The 17,636-nt window shown below is 39.1% G+C and overlaps 1 protein-coding gene and 1 long non-coding RNA gene across 4 annotated transcripts in view; one reads left to right on the top strand and one right to left on the bottom strand.

Moving 5' to 3' along the window:
* Positions 1-17,636, top strand: part of LOC143905853 (uncharacterized) — a 154,059-nt gene that overhangs the window by 65,374 nt on the left and 71,049 nt on the right. Inside the window, exon 1 of one of the 3 annotated variants that reach the window (XR_013259348.1) lies at positions 5,890-6,281. The exons of the other annotated variants lie outside the window; for them this stretch is intronic. This is a non-coding gene — a long non-coding RNA (uncharacterized LOC143905853). Of the gene's footprint in view, positions 1-5,889; positions 6,282-17,636 lie in introns of those variants that run through there. 3 annotated transcript variants of the gene reach the window in all.
* Positions 1-17,636, bottom strand: part of LOC143905852 (opioid-binding protein/cell adhesion molecule homolog) — a 225,127-nt gene that overhangs the window by 186,236 nt on the left and 21,255 nt on the right. The gene's annotated exons all lie outside the window — the stretch shown is intronic.

Here is a 17,636-nt window from a genome sequence, read left to right as displayed (position 1 = left end):
CTTTTATTTTCGAGAATTTTCCTTTCATTTTTTTCTTCAGCATTCTCACGTTATATCTTTCTTTTGGCTCCATCTCTTCATCGCATCAATCGCTACAACGCTACACGGCTACCTACACCTCACTTAGCTGCAGACTGCTGCAGACGACGTTGTAACACGCGCATGTTATTATTCTGCTCTTTAGCACTGACGTAGTCAACTGACTTATTGTATAAATTTTAATATTTACACTAATAGAACATATAACTCTCTTACACTATGTAAAAATCATTATTTATTTTTTTATTTAATTTTTGGATAATTTTATAACCAATTATTAATGATAATTTTTCGGTTGTTACATTGATTAGAGCAGCCGGGTAAGAGCCTCCTTAATGTCGGGAGCTTGACAAAGTTCGACGTTTAATTGACCCACGACCGTCCTAATATAACTTGGCTTCTGTCCACATGCGTGCTTCTCTATTTGGACGAATTAGAGAAGCCAGACGTTCGAACTTGACGTAATTAAACGGCGGATGCACGCTGACCGAAAATTAAATTTCTCCACGTTGGCACGTCGATCTCGCTTGGAATTAGTTTGTGGCAAATTATGACGTAACTCCGTCAAACTATTTGACGTGGCGTCCCATCGCACTTCGATCGAAAATTTAACATTAATATATTTACATCTAACTTGATTTATATATAATTTTTAATAACTACACGGAGAAAATTTTATATTAAATTTTACTATGCTGTCGCTCCAACTGCGGACCATCAAGACGCCCAAGTTTATATGCTATAGTCTTATAGTAAAATTACTATGTCCATAGCATTTAGTGCTACGATCATAGCATTATTATAGCATTGAACGCTATGGTGCGGCAGCATAGTAAAATTTAATATAAAATTTTCTCCGTGCAATGAAAATTCGGCTCGTATAATCAAATTTTTGTTTTTTACGTTGGAAAGAAGCAAAAGTATTATTATATTATAGTTTTATTAAAATTGTATGTGTGACTGATTTTATAAGGTATCTATTAATAATTTATTTTGCATAATTTATATAACGTAATTATTATATTATATTCGTTTTGTGTGCATATAATTTTAATTGGACTGTAACGTAATATCTATTCTACAAGCATATAAAAGTTAAAAGGGTATTATTATACATCCCATCCTGTTAATAATTACATCTATATACTCGGTATTAAATTTGACACGCGCGTACGTTGAGGGAATTTTTATGTTAATCCACAATAATTTTATTTTCCCCTTTTATTTTATATTTTTCGTATTCGCTCCGCATATTTTTCTTCCAGAAACATCTGCTGAAATATTAACCGCTTTTTTAAAATCGAAATCTGCCAAGATACGCGGGATCGTAAATTCAAGGTGCAAAGAACAAACTTAAAATGAAAATAATACCTCACGTACTTCGTTTTTAAGTGCATGAAGCGAAACAACTTGAGTTATGATCCTTCTTTCCGATACATAATAACGCGAAGAACGAGAAGCATATCAGAATTTACCAAATACTTCGCATAGCATTTACAACTTTTATATTATGTTGTATTTTATATTTTCGAAACATTATTATAATAATTGAATATCATTGTTCAATAAGAAATAGTTTTATTAGTTTAAACGTCAAATCCTCGGCTAAATCTTGGCGTTATTTATATATATAAGACTATCTTTACTTTCTTATAAAGTTTAAGAGAATTTGCAACATCAATAATCTGAAATATAATAAAAATAAACTGAAATGTATAATACAATAAACTGGAATATATAGGTGTCAGTTCTAATTGAAAGATATAACAGGCATTTTTAAGGACTAAAAAGACTGGCAATTTTAATTTTGCACTTCGGAAGCCGAATCGAGTGCAAGTCTCAAGAGTCAGCGCCGTTACCATGGCAATTACGCGGCCTTTTTATTTGGTCGTTCGCGTTTACGGTCGTTCGCTTCTGGAAAGACTAACGAAGTGTTTTATGTTCTCTTCGATGTCCTACGCGCGAATTGGCGACCGTGCGAATGAACCGTCCGTTGCATTGATCGAAACGACGTACGCGCATCTACTCTACCGGGGACAGGAAAGAGGTTTTGTCGATAAATCGAAACACTGTGGCCGTGCCAGTTCCGTCGGATAATTGCGCGCAGTAAATTAAAATTCGCGTTTTACTTTTTATCTGAAAATCTAGAGCATGGCAACGTTGTAAACACTTTCCAAGTCTCACGATCGTTATTTCACAGTAGTTTCGTGGACATTGAGTTATTTATGAAATCTGCGTTTCCCAAAATCTCTAATTTCGCGCGTTTAATACAGTAACGCTGAGTAGATATATGTATATGTGTGAATTAAATGTGGCGGAGTTGGTCATGTCAGCGGTACAAATTTACAATACGCGATTAAAATTTTACCCGAGTTCAAACGAGAACGAAGATCTGTATCTTTAATATGTGAATAACTAATAAACAAAATTACACTGTCCCGCTATTTCGGTTTAATTTCAACTCACGATAGGTGACATGAATTAGCAATTTACCTTTAAACGAGAACAAAGTTTCGCGCTAGGAAATGTCTGCGTTTTAACGACTAACTGCACCAGAGGAGAACTTGTGCCGTAATGACCTGAAAAAAAAGGAGCATCGCGCGCGGACTTAATCCGAGCGTTGTCCGAACGTTTGCTCTGGAAGCGACGAGGCGGTAAATCTTCGCTCTTTGGACGAAAGTTCGATCGATCATTGCCCAGCGAGTGAACTTTCCGCGCGCGCAATCGGCGAGTCTCGACGGTCTCGACGCGCGTCGTTTACTTCACGAGCGGAACTTTATTGCAATGTGTAACGATACGCGACATGCGGCATATCTCTGCGAAAGGATATACAAGTTTCCGTGTGTACACGGCGGCGCGGGCAGTGTGAAGAGCGTCAGCTAACCGTCTGGTTAACGTCAGTTGTTGTGACACCCGTTTTCTCTTATTGGAATGGACGGTCTCGCGAAATCGCAGCAGATATGTCTCGACGATTATTACTCACATTACTTGCACGTCGCGTAATTGAAGAGAAATACGATTAAAGAGGAAGAGGCCAAGAAGAGAAGCTTCATACGCATATGTACACATACATACGCAGAGTTTGTGATTCGTCAATCATTCATTGTTCGTAGAATTATTTTTTTATAAGCTTTTTACTTCGATTCGAATTAGCGTATGCTTTGCGCATAACGTTTTAATCGTAAGCAATTGAGTTATCAAGTCGACTACTAGTTATCTGTAGTTATCGCAAATATTAGGTATCGCACGTTTATCCCAATAACGTAGCGCAAACACATTGCGCTTGCAATACCGTTCGTTTGTTTGTCTATATAGCGTATCGGGCTCATGAATTTTAAAGCGCGATGATTCGCGAGAGATATCATTTCGCGCTAACTTCTACATACGACGTACAATGGGTGGCGAAATTAATTTGCCTACAATGTTTGTGCACAAATATACTGAACTATAATTACTACGCTTACGCGAGCGTTACTTCAGTAGTAACTTACGATATATTACTCGTTTACGCGGAGTAAATTATCGTAAGTTACTACAAAATCCCGTTTACGCGAAGGAAAATCCCGTTTACGCGAAGGAATTATCGTAAGTTACTACAGAAGTAACGCTCGCGTAAACGTAGTATATGTTTCCATTTCTATGCTGAGCTATTTATTATTTGTGCACGTTTTATGATGTTTACCGATTTTTCTGTCTTACTCGATTGCTGCGTAATTTTTAATAACTGCTTTATTTTTGTAAGAAAATAAAGAACTCATTAAAAATATTTTGTAAGGAAACAAAGAACTCATTACTTACGCAAAAGCGTCGCTTCATAAAGATAAAATCTTTCGGCGCTCATGCGAGGCGTAAGCGGCATTTAAGCTGTCATAAACACGCTCTGGTCTTTGACAGGAGAATTTATGAACCACCGCATAGAACTTTCGGCGGTTCCAGCTAAACATCCTGGTGCATGTTTTTTGCGAGGGTGTTCAAGCAGTATGCACCTTTAGCCGCTCTTAGCGCTAATATATAGCGATATATCATATGTATTTGCTTAAACCGCCCGTGTAATAACCTGCACAATATCGAGTCGCCTGATGTCTTCAAACCATTGCCTTAAAGGTTCAGGCGTATCTTTCTTCGTTTGCAGCCGACGAATTTGAATAACAGAGAAAACCGATTAGACAGAGAAAGAGAGAGAGAGAGAGAGAGAGAGAGAGAGAGAGAGAGAGAGAGAGAGAGAGAGAGAAAAGAGGCTGCCGGGATATAGCGCGTGATGTGGGGTTACGATACGAGTTTCACACGTGCCCGCGAAAATTTAATTTTAATCTCGAAACGCATCAAACGATGTTATCTTATACGTTTCACTTTGCAAATGAAATTTTAAATTAATTAACACGCCTATTTGGCATGTACTATAATACTCTTTGAGCATATAACTGCTTTTACGAAAAATCTTTATATTAACACAAATGGATATAAAAAGCTTGATGTGAATAACGCTCGAAATAATGAAATTATGACATATTTAATGACAAAGCGAAATGTCATTCGATGATGCTGATTTAGCGCGCGATATAGTTAAAACTGCTAATCAGGCGGCATTGTGTATGCATTTCAGCTAATACCACGAAAACGATATAGCTCTCGTTAACGCACATGCAACGAATTTGCATCGCCGTCTGATTGATGCACACGACGTGGGAGTTCTATCGCGTTAATCTAACCCGATCACGATCACGCTTCAGCGCATAAATTATAAATTAGTCTGGGCACCACCATTGTTGCTTAATAACGTGTCACTCAACGAATATATACCTGAGCTGCTGATCCAATAATCGCATTTGAATCGAGTGGTTGGTCTTAACACGTTATTGCGCACCAAACATCTCGATTAGCAATTATTTTATCACTTCGGTAGCTGCAGCTCTGCCCGTGTAAAAGCACGATTTGTCATGCCATTTGTCCAACACGGATCGGATATATTATTAGGTCCATCAGACTATCGAGAATCATTCGCTATGTGCTTTATCAATATTGATGATGCGCTAAAAGGAATATATGTGCAAGAGTAATTAATTAAAAAAATAACGTTGGAAATTAATCGTAATATAAAATAATATCATAATAAAATTATAATTATAGTAACAATTATTTCAATTTTTCAATCGTTTAATTTTAATATATAAAAGGCTTTTTATTACTTTCTTATTACATTTAACAATTATAATTTGAATTACATTTAATAACGATTAACTGAATTTTTTCCCATATCTACAAATATTTTTGTCATTATATCAAGTTTGTGACTCTATCATGTTTTTTTAACATTATAACGCTAACGCAGATGCGTTTCAATATAGATACGCATCGATTATGCTAAAATGATTAAAATAATACACGCAGTATGCATAATCAAAATCGCCGCGTACAAATTTAATCAGAAAGAGGGGAATACAGTGAGAATAATACATATACATAACTCTCGTCAACGTAGGTATATACATGCACGGTTCGCTCGCGGAAATTCGCGTCGCGTTTCGCCGTTCTCGATCGGACGGTGGCTATCGTCGCGATCATAGATATATTGTCGATCATAAGCTACACCTCGGGGGCGTACGCATTATAAATTAGAAACGAATGCATCGGTCGTCGAACGAGCATCCGAGGGTATCCGAATAACTGTGACGATATACTGGACGGCGCGGGCGCGGGGGCGGCGGTGCGCCACGTGCGCGACTGCGCGCACTCGCGAGAATTCGCTCACTCGCATGTTCGGCGCTCACATTGTCGCCACCGTGCTAATGAAATCCGGCCTGTCAAATCCACAGGACCGCCGGCGGCGGGTACGATCGCCCGACGCGAATAATAAACTGTAGCTGTGCGACGCGAATCCAGAGGCCGATTGTGTGCGTGTGCGTATGCTTATGATTAATAGATAATCGCTCTCCTGTCGATCTAACCGTCGCGCGTCGCACATCGATGGTATAGTGCGTGTACCTAGGCGGTACAACGCGCGCGTAACATCGGGTAAACGTCGATGGCGTGCGCGATTGTTATTTACGATCATAATCAACACCGTACGCAGCCTCGCACGCTCGCCTCGTATCGCATTTCGGGGATAACGTTTCCGCTGACACGCCCATGGCGACGATGATCCGGCCGCGCCGTCGATGGTGGACCATAATGGCTGGCGTGATTTACATACACTTGTCCGAGGGGATCAGCAGGAGAGTTCTGTCGCTGACGCACGTGCCATGGTATGGTTCGATGGTGGAGTCGAACGATACCATATGGTATCTCGTTCAACTTCAATCGAGAAACGTGTTGAGAACTTGTTAGAGAAAAATCGCGCGAAATAAAATTAATTTCTTGTAAATATTGCCGAGACTTAATTTAAAGCCGCGAATCAGAAAATGAAATTATGAAATCCTGGGCGGCAAAAGGGTTAATGCGGTAAAATCGGCGCTTAGCCGTTACAAATGAGAACTTTACGGCCTCGGCGATAACGTCTCGTGGCGCGGTACACTTCGTATTTATTGCGTATGCGATGTAGATTAGTTACAACTCTCCGTTCAACGGCCCGTAATCTCCGCATTAAGTAATCCCAGGTCGCGCTCGCGCGGAAACGCTTCGCGAAACGTTCCTTCCTTCATTCTCGCGAAGGCATTTATCACGCTACCGCTTCGCGCTGCCACGGACTTACCGCGGCGCGATGGTCCCACAGCACTCCCACGCTCGCCGGTGCGTTATTGCCGGCTTTATTTTTGCGAGGATTTATACGTTTAACCCGGCCGCGAAATACACCATCGCCGAGCTTTTCGCGGCAGATCGCGAATTAATGCGAGTCGCCGCGCTTGAAAAAGATAAGAAGCCGGAACGGAGCTCGCCCGAATCTTTTCCGCATTAGCGGGCATCGCCCACGCTAACGAGTGTACTTAATTTTGCGTTGCGGCGACTGCCGCTGACACGAGATTAAAAACGTTTACGCGAATGTTACTGCAGCGTAATTTCCAGGCCGCGTTCCGCGTTTATCCTACGAGAGCCGACCGCGGACGCGTGCATGCATTCGTAGAGTTTATGCGCGACGCGCGCGGAGAAATGAACCGCGCCCGAGCAGAAAATCGCGACTGCAATCAGCGGCCGAGCCCGCGCCGAGCTGCAGCTCGTCCGACCAAGCACGGAGCTTAACTACTTCGGGCAACCTCGACTAGTGACTCGGCTAATTCGTGACTCTGTTAAGGTCAAGACGCGAGAAAATACGAAAATAACGTAGAAGGAAGACAAAATATGAATCCAATTTATAGCAAATAATATATTAACAAGTAAGAAGTAAGTATAGAATACATTATATCGGAAGGTATATTTATATAAAATATAAGGAAATGAAGAGAAGTAAAAGCACCAATTAGTAGACTTAACTTAAAGGCAAAAAGCTGATTTAACATTAACTTTATCGCAATTTTTTTACATATATTTTCATTAAACTTTTTCTACATTATCTTTATGTTGGAATAGCAATCTAGCTTAGATGAAGCGCAGCTGCCATGCTCGTTAATATTATTTGCATAATTTGCACAGTGTCTTCATTCGTCCCGTAAACGATATATGGTGCGCATAAGGCGATGGCAGGGCCAGCGGTTGTTTAGCGTCATTCTGCCGCGACGAGCCCGTAATCGCCGCTTAGTGCAGTTTGCAGCCTTAAACTGTCATATTTCCGCAATTTGAATGAATTTACGTAAGCTCCATATGGAAGCGCGTTCGTCCGCGCGTTACTGAACGATGCAAATTATTTTATTATGCTTATCTACGCGGATAATTTTTAATGACCGTGCTTAATGGGCTGTTAAGTGACTGCATTATCGCGAATGGCTTAGGGGGATACTCCGCGCGAACGTGAAGTAAAATTTGTACGGAACTGTCGAAAGAAGTAGACTATTTGTAAGCGATCTATGTTCCGCGTTGGATTACATTTCATAATTAGACGGAATAACGGAAGTTTAATGTTACCGAGTTTATTTGTAACGTTAGAAAAAAAGATTTACAGAATTACAGAATTTTCGAGGAACTCGTTTTGTGCATGTACATGGAAGCGATTCTCGTTACATCGCCACGCCGAGCTGAAATCAAAGCGGACTGCAGTGTCAATACTCACGCCAGTCGACGCGGAAATCGTTAAGTCGAATAATATAAAATATAAACGTAATGCTCGTTAGCCGGCGAGAGAATCGTTAGGGGAGACCGGGGCTCGTTGGCACAAGAGGCAAGTTGGCAATGCGTTCCGTTTATATATTTATAGCGAAAAAAACAATGGAAAAGTTATCCCAAAATATTTCTTATATGACATAGGTAATTTTCACAAAGTTTTATTTTAATCAGACAAGTATTATACAATAGAAAAAGAGAAAAATCTGATTCAAGAGGTGACAAGTAAATTTTCGAGCGTTTCAAAATATCGTATTAATATTCTTCAGCTTGAGAAGTAAATCAAAGTGACGTATCATTAATTAAAAGAAATGTTTCTGTTACTATACGACATGTTATTTTAACTAACAATAGTAATTTATTGTAATAAAACGACTGAAATCAAACGTATGTAGGGATGGGGTATGTTGGCTCATATCAAGACACGCTTAGCTTGACTTGTTGCCGTGTGCGTGAGACCTGTTTGAGCATGTGATTTACTATCTACAATGCTGATAGAAGCTAAATATATATTTATATTAATATTTTTATGATGAAGAAAGCGCTACATCTAAAATAGTTCACAATTATTTTTCTGCAACAACGTTTTGATATTCGATCATTACAAAATAACTTAAGAAGTACGTATGTGTTACCCGTTTTGTGTTTCTATTACGTATTCATTAATTTAACGTGGACTTTTGTCGCATAACCAACTTACCCTACTATCGGGGAAAGTTGGCCACAATGCAGCATGTTCATATTTCATTTATTACAAAGAAACTATACGGTATACAGGAGCGTTCCTAGCATGAAAATGTAAAAAAAGGTTCTCTCTATCATATTAGTACTGTTTAATCATGATAATTAGTTGTATAAAAACTCAGATGCCGAAATTGTAAAAACGGTGCCAACGAGCCCCGGTCTCCCCTAAGTCGAGTCAACCAATAGAAAATGCAAATTGCAATTCTCATCCCGTGTACTTTCCGCCCGTGTTTTTGGCTCGCGCGTGTCGCGGCCCGCGGATTCGGCCACAGCGACTTCAATTATTTATGATGCGCGTGTAAATATAACAATTCAATTTAAATTTATTGCCATTTGCTCCTCTCCCTCGCCTCGGATCCCGCGGCATGAATATAGAGCCATTTAACTAGCGGGCAGGTTTCGCACGAGCAACGTTCAGAATAACATTCGATTCGTTGTGACGTGATTGTAAATTTGCGACGCGCGTCCGTCCGCTATATTTACTTTGCATTACGCGGTCGTTGTTGTTTCAACGACACGTATGTACGGTCGTTTCCATCGAGTCGACTGCAATTCCCAATGCCGATGCACATATCAATGTGTGACCATAGCAGATGATGAAAACTTCGGCGCGCGTAAGATAAATACGCGAACCGCGGCCGATCGTTCATCCATGATCGAAATGAATCTAATATGGTGAATTTAATATAATGGAAAGAAAATATTTTCGCGACTCTCATGATTTCCATTTTAAAAATCAAGTTTTTCAACAATGAAAAGTCGAGCCTCAGACAACGAAGTCTGGTATAGGCAAAATCAAATCATCAAAGGCAATTAAATTATTGAACGCAAATTGGAATGAAAGACCTAATAAAAAATGTTTTTGGACATGTTTGTTGAAATAATCTTCTAATCAGATTAACAATAATCTTGAAGTAAATTAGCAGATTTAGAATATTTTTAGCAAAACGAGCCTCAAGCATGGATATTTTTTGCAGTTACATAAGTTTTGACACCGTTATACAGGGTGTACCATAAAGACCGGATTAACTCTTAGAGGTAGATTCCTGAGATCATTTGGAAACAAAAATTCTAATGCCAAAATGTCGAGGCTGCTACAGTGTTTAAACGGAAATAGTTATTTGTGTAACAAGTGCGGAAAGTTGAGAATTGGACACGAGAGCGGAGTGGATGCACGAGCCGAAGGCGAGGTCAATTCTCAACCCGCACGTGTTACACACTTTATTTCATATTACAGTGGAAAGTGGCCTATTGCGCGCGCGTTATCTGTGCGACGGATCGAGCGACGGATGGCCGATTCTGCACGCGCAAGAGATTTCTTACTTGAGGCCGTGCAGGAATAGGATATTCCCGCACGGTTTCGAGTGGGGAATTTCTTGCATGGGAAATTGGCTATTTGTCGCACAGATGGCGCGCGCGGAATGGACCACTTTCTACGCACGTGTGATATAAAAATTTAAGGAGGCTCTTACTCGGCTGCTCTAATCAATGTAGCAAACGAAAAATTATCATTAATAATTGGTTATAAAATTATCGGAAAATTAAATAAAAATATAAATAATGATTTTTACACAGTGTAAGAGTAAGTTATATGTTTTATTAGTGTAAATATTAAAATTTATACAATAAGTCAGTTGACTACGTCAGTGCTAAAGAGCAGAATAATATCATGCGCGTGTTACAACGTCGTCTGCAGCAGTTTGCAGCTAAGTGAGGTGTAGCCGTGTAGCGTTGTAGCAATTGATGCGATGAAGAGATGGAGCTAAAAGAAAGATATAACGTGAGAATGCTGAGAGGGAAAATGAAAGGAAAATGCTTGAAAATAAAGGTTGTCAATGCGCGAGAGAATAATTATGCCGCTACCATACAGCGCAGAGAAAAGACATGTGCAAGTGAGGTTAGAAACTTCGCGCAATTTTGACACTCGGAAGATTATTCGCCTAACCTGTCGTACGTCATATTAAAACTTAAAACTACAATATCTTTTATGACTCATCGTCAACACCAAGTTTTCTTCTTATCATTAGAAAGATTATTAATTTAACTACAATTCCTTAGTTTTTTGTTTACCTGGCTCGCAAACTTGCCAAGAAAATACATCACTTGCGGTAAAAATTTTAGTGTTTACTATATGCCCTGTGTTAAAAAAATGCGAATTTCAATACTGATATTTTTAAAATTTTTATCGTCAACCTATGCTAAAGTTTTGGGCATCGGTTCGTTGTGGTTCACTTTACAACATAATTTAATTTCATAAAGATCTGTCGTTCTATGATCGAGGTAAGAGCCTCCTTAAAGTTCACTAGTGTGCTTGTCGAAATTTTGCGCACTCACGGACGTTGCATGTCAAAACAGCTCTTGCACATTTTACTCAACTCAATTGAAATATTTAAAATTATTATTTACTTTATTCTTTGTACACTGTTCGCAAGACCGACGAATATCGGGATGACAATTTGGCAGCCTCGACATTTTGGCATTATAGGATTTTTGTCTCCAAACAATCTCAGAAATCTACCCTTAAGGAGATGCTGGAGTCGCAGACGAACTCGATCAGCGTCGATATAGAAGTGCTCACCGATTCTTACACATACATACAGAGCGCGAGACGCGTAACATGTGCATATGAAATTTTCTAACAGACCTTTCTTTTATTCTAATAATAAAGCTCGCAGCTCATTTCTGCAAGCACAGGATTCTTCTTTATTGTATTTCCGAGGGTGATGTATGCTTATTTTATATGTACAAAGTCTAAATTTTTATGTGCAGCAAATGTGGTCACGTCATACATATAATTTTTTTATTTTTTTTTGTTTTTGATGTAAAATCAACGCTAGCACCCTCCGTTTTTATGCGTATTTTAATTCTGTAAAAAAAATTTTTAATTCCGTAAAGCCAATTCAAAGTTTAGCCTGCTCAAAAAAATGTCGGTAATTCTTGCCACTCCAGCATCCCTTTAAGAGTTGATCCGGTCTTTACGGTACACCCAGTATATGTATATTATATGAATTATAATGATACTCGCGATTGATCTTTTTAGCGATTTATCGAATATTCGTGTTGCGTTTTTCGGAAGAAAATCTCGGAGTCGTCCAGTAGTGGCTAAGTGTCAAGTTTAAAGTTAACTAGATCCACTTTTCGCGAACTAACTCTCTTTCTTTCTTTCTTGCCTTCTGCTTTCCGTCATCTTGCTCGTATTTCACTGTGAAACTGCGCGGAATCAAGCGACGAAGACGGAAGCTATTCCCAATGCAACGCGAGCATCGCAGATTGCTTTTGCTTTCAGCAGCGCGAGCTTTGTGCCGAGACACTTCAGCGAATTCCCGACATTTTCCATTTCCGCCGAAACGCTCGTAAACACGGGAGAAAGGAAGGATAGGGGACTTGGTGCCGGTACTGCGGGTAGAGGCTTGCCGAAGTGTGAAATAATGTATAAAGCAGGGATGAATAATGACTCGGCTGTAATCCATTGCGGTCGGGATGTTTCAGACATTGGTTTAGTGTCTAACACACAGAACACGTCCTCTGCCAGAAAATATACATGGTGGCCCGTAGCGGAAAATGTTAGTAGGTATCTCTATTGTACCTACTCTCTAAATCTGAATTAGTAAATAGTCACTGTTTCACAGTACTGTTCACTGATACAGATTTAGAGAGTATATTGAGTCATCTTGCACAGCGATTAGCTTGCATAAGAAAGACTATATTAGATTTTTTCGATTCTATTCTTATTCTGCTATCTTGGACTATTAATTTAATCTAATTTTATACGTATAAAGTATAATATAGAATTTATGAACACCAACACCTTGTTACGGCTCCACGCTCCATCTTTCTTTGATTGATTTCTAATCTTATGAGCCTCTACTGTTATATTTAATTTAATCTAATTCTATCTCAACGCACTTTACACGTTATTTATATACCTAATAATTAACATTAAAAATTTGAAATGGATTAAAATTGCAGTTAGAATACTTGTGTTACGATGAAGTTAAATTTAGAATTTGTTAGAGAGATTTGTAGTAAGTGCGTGCGATATCGTATATGTGACGACACGTCGATTTTCGGAGTAGATTGAATATTTGATTCGCGTTTACTAAATTCCACCCTGTCGGGCTTTTCTTCCGGGCTGCTCTCACCGCGCGGCGGGGCGCTTATCTACGCGCCGTCGAAGTACCTCTTATAATTTTCACATGACGTTAAAGCCGTCGCTAAACGGTAAGTCGCGTTTAGCGCCCGGAAGTTCCTGATCTTAAGCGAGGGATTACAAGATACTTAGCTCTCCGCTGGCACGGCATTAACGCGCAGCGGCAGTGACGGCAGATTGTACCTGAAATTCTTCTCCAACTTTCCTTCTAACCGACGTGGTTATCGCGGATCTCGCGTCTTATTCTTCGCCGCGCGGGGATAAACGCGTTATCCCCCTTAATGCTACTTATTCAGTTGGCAAACTATTTTGCGAATTATAACGCGTCGCAGCGATGAATTGTGCCGCCGCAATTCCGCGCCGTCGCGATGCGACGCCGATAGATCCGAATGAGATAGCCGATATGTTAGGTATGTTTACCAAACGTGTCCGCAACATGCAGTATTGCGGATCTGTCACGATCAGCTTTGTTAATGAGTCATTACCCCAACGAGACGACCCATTTCTGCACCGGGGATACACCAACGCAGGGTGATCGTTACAAGTAAAGCTTGCACATGGGATCGATCGTCGTACGTCAGCTTGGGCGGATATTTCACACGTTCTCCCATGGAGCTGAGCTCTGGCGGGATCGCTGATAATAGCCGTGTGTAGCCACTGGAAAGTAGTTCGTGATTACGCTCCTCTGTGTGGAGTTAATAACGTTACGGTGCAGAAACCGCGACGACGGAACAGAAACGGTTGTTTTCTCGAGAAATCGTGACTGTTAATTTAACAAATGGAGCATTTCTACAACACGCGTATAAAGTATTTTTAACAAGTTCTGACAGCACGTATTTGTTATTTCAATAAGAGAGAAAGAGGAGAGACATAATTCATTTTATTATTTATAAATAATTTATTTGTTAAATAACATAAAATTAAAGTTTTACCGTAATTCTTCTCGGAAACGAAAATTAAGGTTGTTGAAGAGAGATTCTGGACTATCCTATGCAATATAGGTCAACCATATATTACTGTATCATGTATCATAAATATACAATTTTTTGAGATGTAGAAAAGTACAGTATGATATTTTATGATAAATTCACGTTTCGAAAACGAATGATGGTCTGCTTCAACAATGTTTCTTTCATGTGCGCCCGTTTTATGACACACGACACGCAACCCCAAAAGGGGTCGAATACCTGCAGTAGCAGCGATTGATCGTAGTGCGCGATTGTACAAAAAGTAATTTCTCTCTTTAGGATACACTACGATACAAAGGGCGTTTTTGTGAAATTCAGCTTACGCGGATACTTTTTGGTTTTATGAACGAACTTTATGACAATCTGTAACGTATATGAAAGTTCGCGTTCTGATAAGGCTTGAATTTTTATCAGACTATCAGAGAATTTATTCAAAATCCACATCATCTTAATCTTGACTATTCTCTTCGAAGTACTATGATAATATCAACAGTTAAAAATGTTTTGATGTTGTGTTATACTGATTGCATTTTTGTGAGATCAATTGTTCATTTTATTGATTTACTTACTTTAAAAAATACCAGTTTATATTGTTACACACACACACACACATCTCTTAAGGAAATATTTATATGTATACATATATTTATATAATATTAAACAAAATATATATATAAATACTTTAAGCATACAGAATTAAATTTAAAAGCTTCAACAATTATTTTATCATATTTACATATTCAGAAAAAAATTGCAAAAGGAATATTAAAAAAAAAATTTTTTATATTCTTGTAAATAGCAGGATTTTTACCTTGCAATTAAATTTATTTTGGTGAACAAAAATTAACTTGTATTTGCGAAGCAGATGCATAAAAATAAAGAAATAAAAAACAATTCTTTCTGACTGAATTAAATATAACGTATGAAAATGAACAAAGAGAGAGAAAGAGAATGAAATACGTATCGAAGTAATTACTTTTCTGATTAAATGTCTAGAGAGAAGGAAGAATGAGAAACGATCACTTGCTCTTAGGGGGGATATTCGTTGAGTACGTTCAACGAGATTGTTTACTCGGATCTAGAAAATTTGTCCTATCTATAGATACTTAAGAAAATCAAAGAAGGATTATAACGAGGTATTCTCGAGATTCGATCCATATCATAGTGTTACGTTGATGATCTGTCGTGTTGCGCTGCTTAATAATGAGTGATGTAACGGGTGAAAATTTCCGCATGGAAACATGATTGTAAGTATTGATTATGCTGTAATTAATAAAGAGATCTCTTAATTACAAGACTATTTTTATGTTCTGTAGTTCAGTTGTTACGAACCTTCTGGAGTACCCTGGGGAAAAAATAAAATATCGTGACTCGATAAGAGTACGAGTATAATACTTAGACGTCGATTTCAATCTGCCAAATTAATTTTTTCCAGCAGCGTCTGGAAAACTCCACGTCATTCTTAATTTCTTCGAACGAGCTTCAGGATAGCTGAAGGAGATCATTACGAGAGACTGCCAGCTGTCGATTGCTGGTTCCTAATGGCCATATCGACTTACAATCACCGTACAAAAGATTATGAGAAATAAATATATACGTCCAACAAGAACAGGAAAATTACGTTTTGAAGTTTAGCTTTGAAAATAAAATAAAAAAACTTTTCTTTCTCTTTTAATAATGTATAATTATAACTCCTCAGATGATAATCAGAATAACGTAATTAAATTTAGATAGCCTTAATTGAAGATATCCCGCGCGATTTTATCATCCAAATTACTTCTGGCGGAAAAAGTTTACAACACATATAATCGTCAATTACAGAGAAAAATGTCCCGACTCGATGATAACGATTTCTCCCGAATTCCCTAAACGTCCTCGAATACATTGGTTTATAATTTCATAACACCGACCACATTTTTGCAACAAAATTATTCTCCCTTGCTACTCGTAACACGATTAACTCGAGTAGCGCTAGTGGCTGGAATACTTTTGTCGAAGGCTTTTTTTACGAAACATTGCATTATGATCGCCATATACGTTTGAGATCTCTTGAGGAAATCGTCCCCGATGGGGTCGAGCCTCAATTTAAAGTTCTCGATTCTTTCTCCGCAATTGTCTGCAAAGATAAAGTTCATTGCAATGACAGCTAGGCAATGTCCAATATCGATCGATGTTGTTTAGCGGCATCGATAATCGATACGCGTAATTATGATAATCTCGTGATATGTTACGTAATAACATCGGCAAGGTGAGGCCATGCGAGATGCTTCTCGACCGGGACTGAGAACCGGGCGTTGTAGGAGTTAAGGCGATAGATCACAGTACACGAGTGCTTTCGGACGAACGGATGGACGGTTGCCGAGTGGGCCCTCCTATATGTAGCACCAGAAAGTAACCCTTCTCGGTTTCCGACTGTTCCCGGGAACCGCTTTCTCTCTTTCTCCCTTTCTCCCCTCCCGCTCTCTTTCCCTCGACCGGCCACGAGGCGCCCATTATTGCCCGCTCGGCGACGCCGGCGCGACCACGCGCGATTTATCGCCACGTGTGTTTTATTGGCTCCTCCCTGCCACAGTAGCCAGCCGCCATATTCTCGTACCATCGATGTGCTCACGTCTAGATTTCGGGCCCTCGGGTTATCGGCCAGAGATATCGGTCCGGCGGACATGCTCACGCTAGCCGCGTCGTTGTCCCTTCGTGATGTATCGATACAGCTTGTGATACTTATTCGACTGATGTATTTTCTGGGTCGTGAAGAAAATGTAAATATTCAAAGAGCGTGGTTTTTGATTTAAAAAAAAATTGCGTTAAACGTTAACGTTGGAATTAATACGCTTCTCTCTCTTTCTTTCTTTCTCTGAGATAATTATTGTTTAATTTGTTTCTGGTCATAAATGTATTTCAAGCCAGAGGAAAAGTAGGAATTAGAAGGAGAAGTATAAAAGAATGTACAACAATAATTTATATTTCTGTAATTCAGTAATAATGCGGATGCGCGACAAAAATATATCCACATGCGCATAAAAACGAATTAATTAATTACTGTTTCTAATTTCATCGGAAGTAATAAATAATCTTCTTGATTGATTGATTGATTGAGCTTTATTAGCCTTCTCGGTTATTTTTTACATAAAATATCGTTAAATTAATTCCTCTACATGAGGTACAATATATTCTCTTAACCTACGTTTGAAAGGTTCAATTCTTTCGCATTGCTTCATAATCTGATGTTGAATTTCATCCTTATGCGCCAAGAAGCTTTGCGCATTTGTATACCAGACTAACTCCGCTTCTCCCTGTAGTTGCTATTTTGCATCTTCCCAGCCGGCTCTTTTTTTCTCTTCCTCCAATACTTTCTTAAATGTCGGACATTCCGAATCCAGCGCCTCGTGTTCAACATTTATCTTCAAGTTGTACGTCTGATTCTTATAGGTACAGTTTACACACCTCTTCTTCGTCGTCGTACATTCATTCGTCTTATGATTTCCTGCACATTTATAGCATGTTTCCTGTCTCGTGCAATTCTTGGCAATATGGTAATAGCCCCAGCA

Source organism: Temnothorax americanus, unplaced genomic scaffold, assembly GCF_048541705.1.
Source record: "Temnothorax americanus isolate GAGA-0224 unplaced genomic scaffold, ASM4854170v1 Scaffold68, whole genome shotgun sequence".
NCBI lineage: Eukaryota > Metazoa > Arthropoda > Insecta > Hymenoptera > Formicidae > Temnothorax > Temnothorax americanus.
This window is presented reverse-complemented; position numbering and strand designations above follow the sequence as displayed.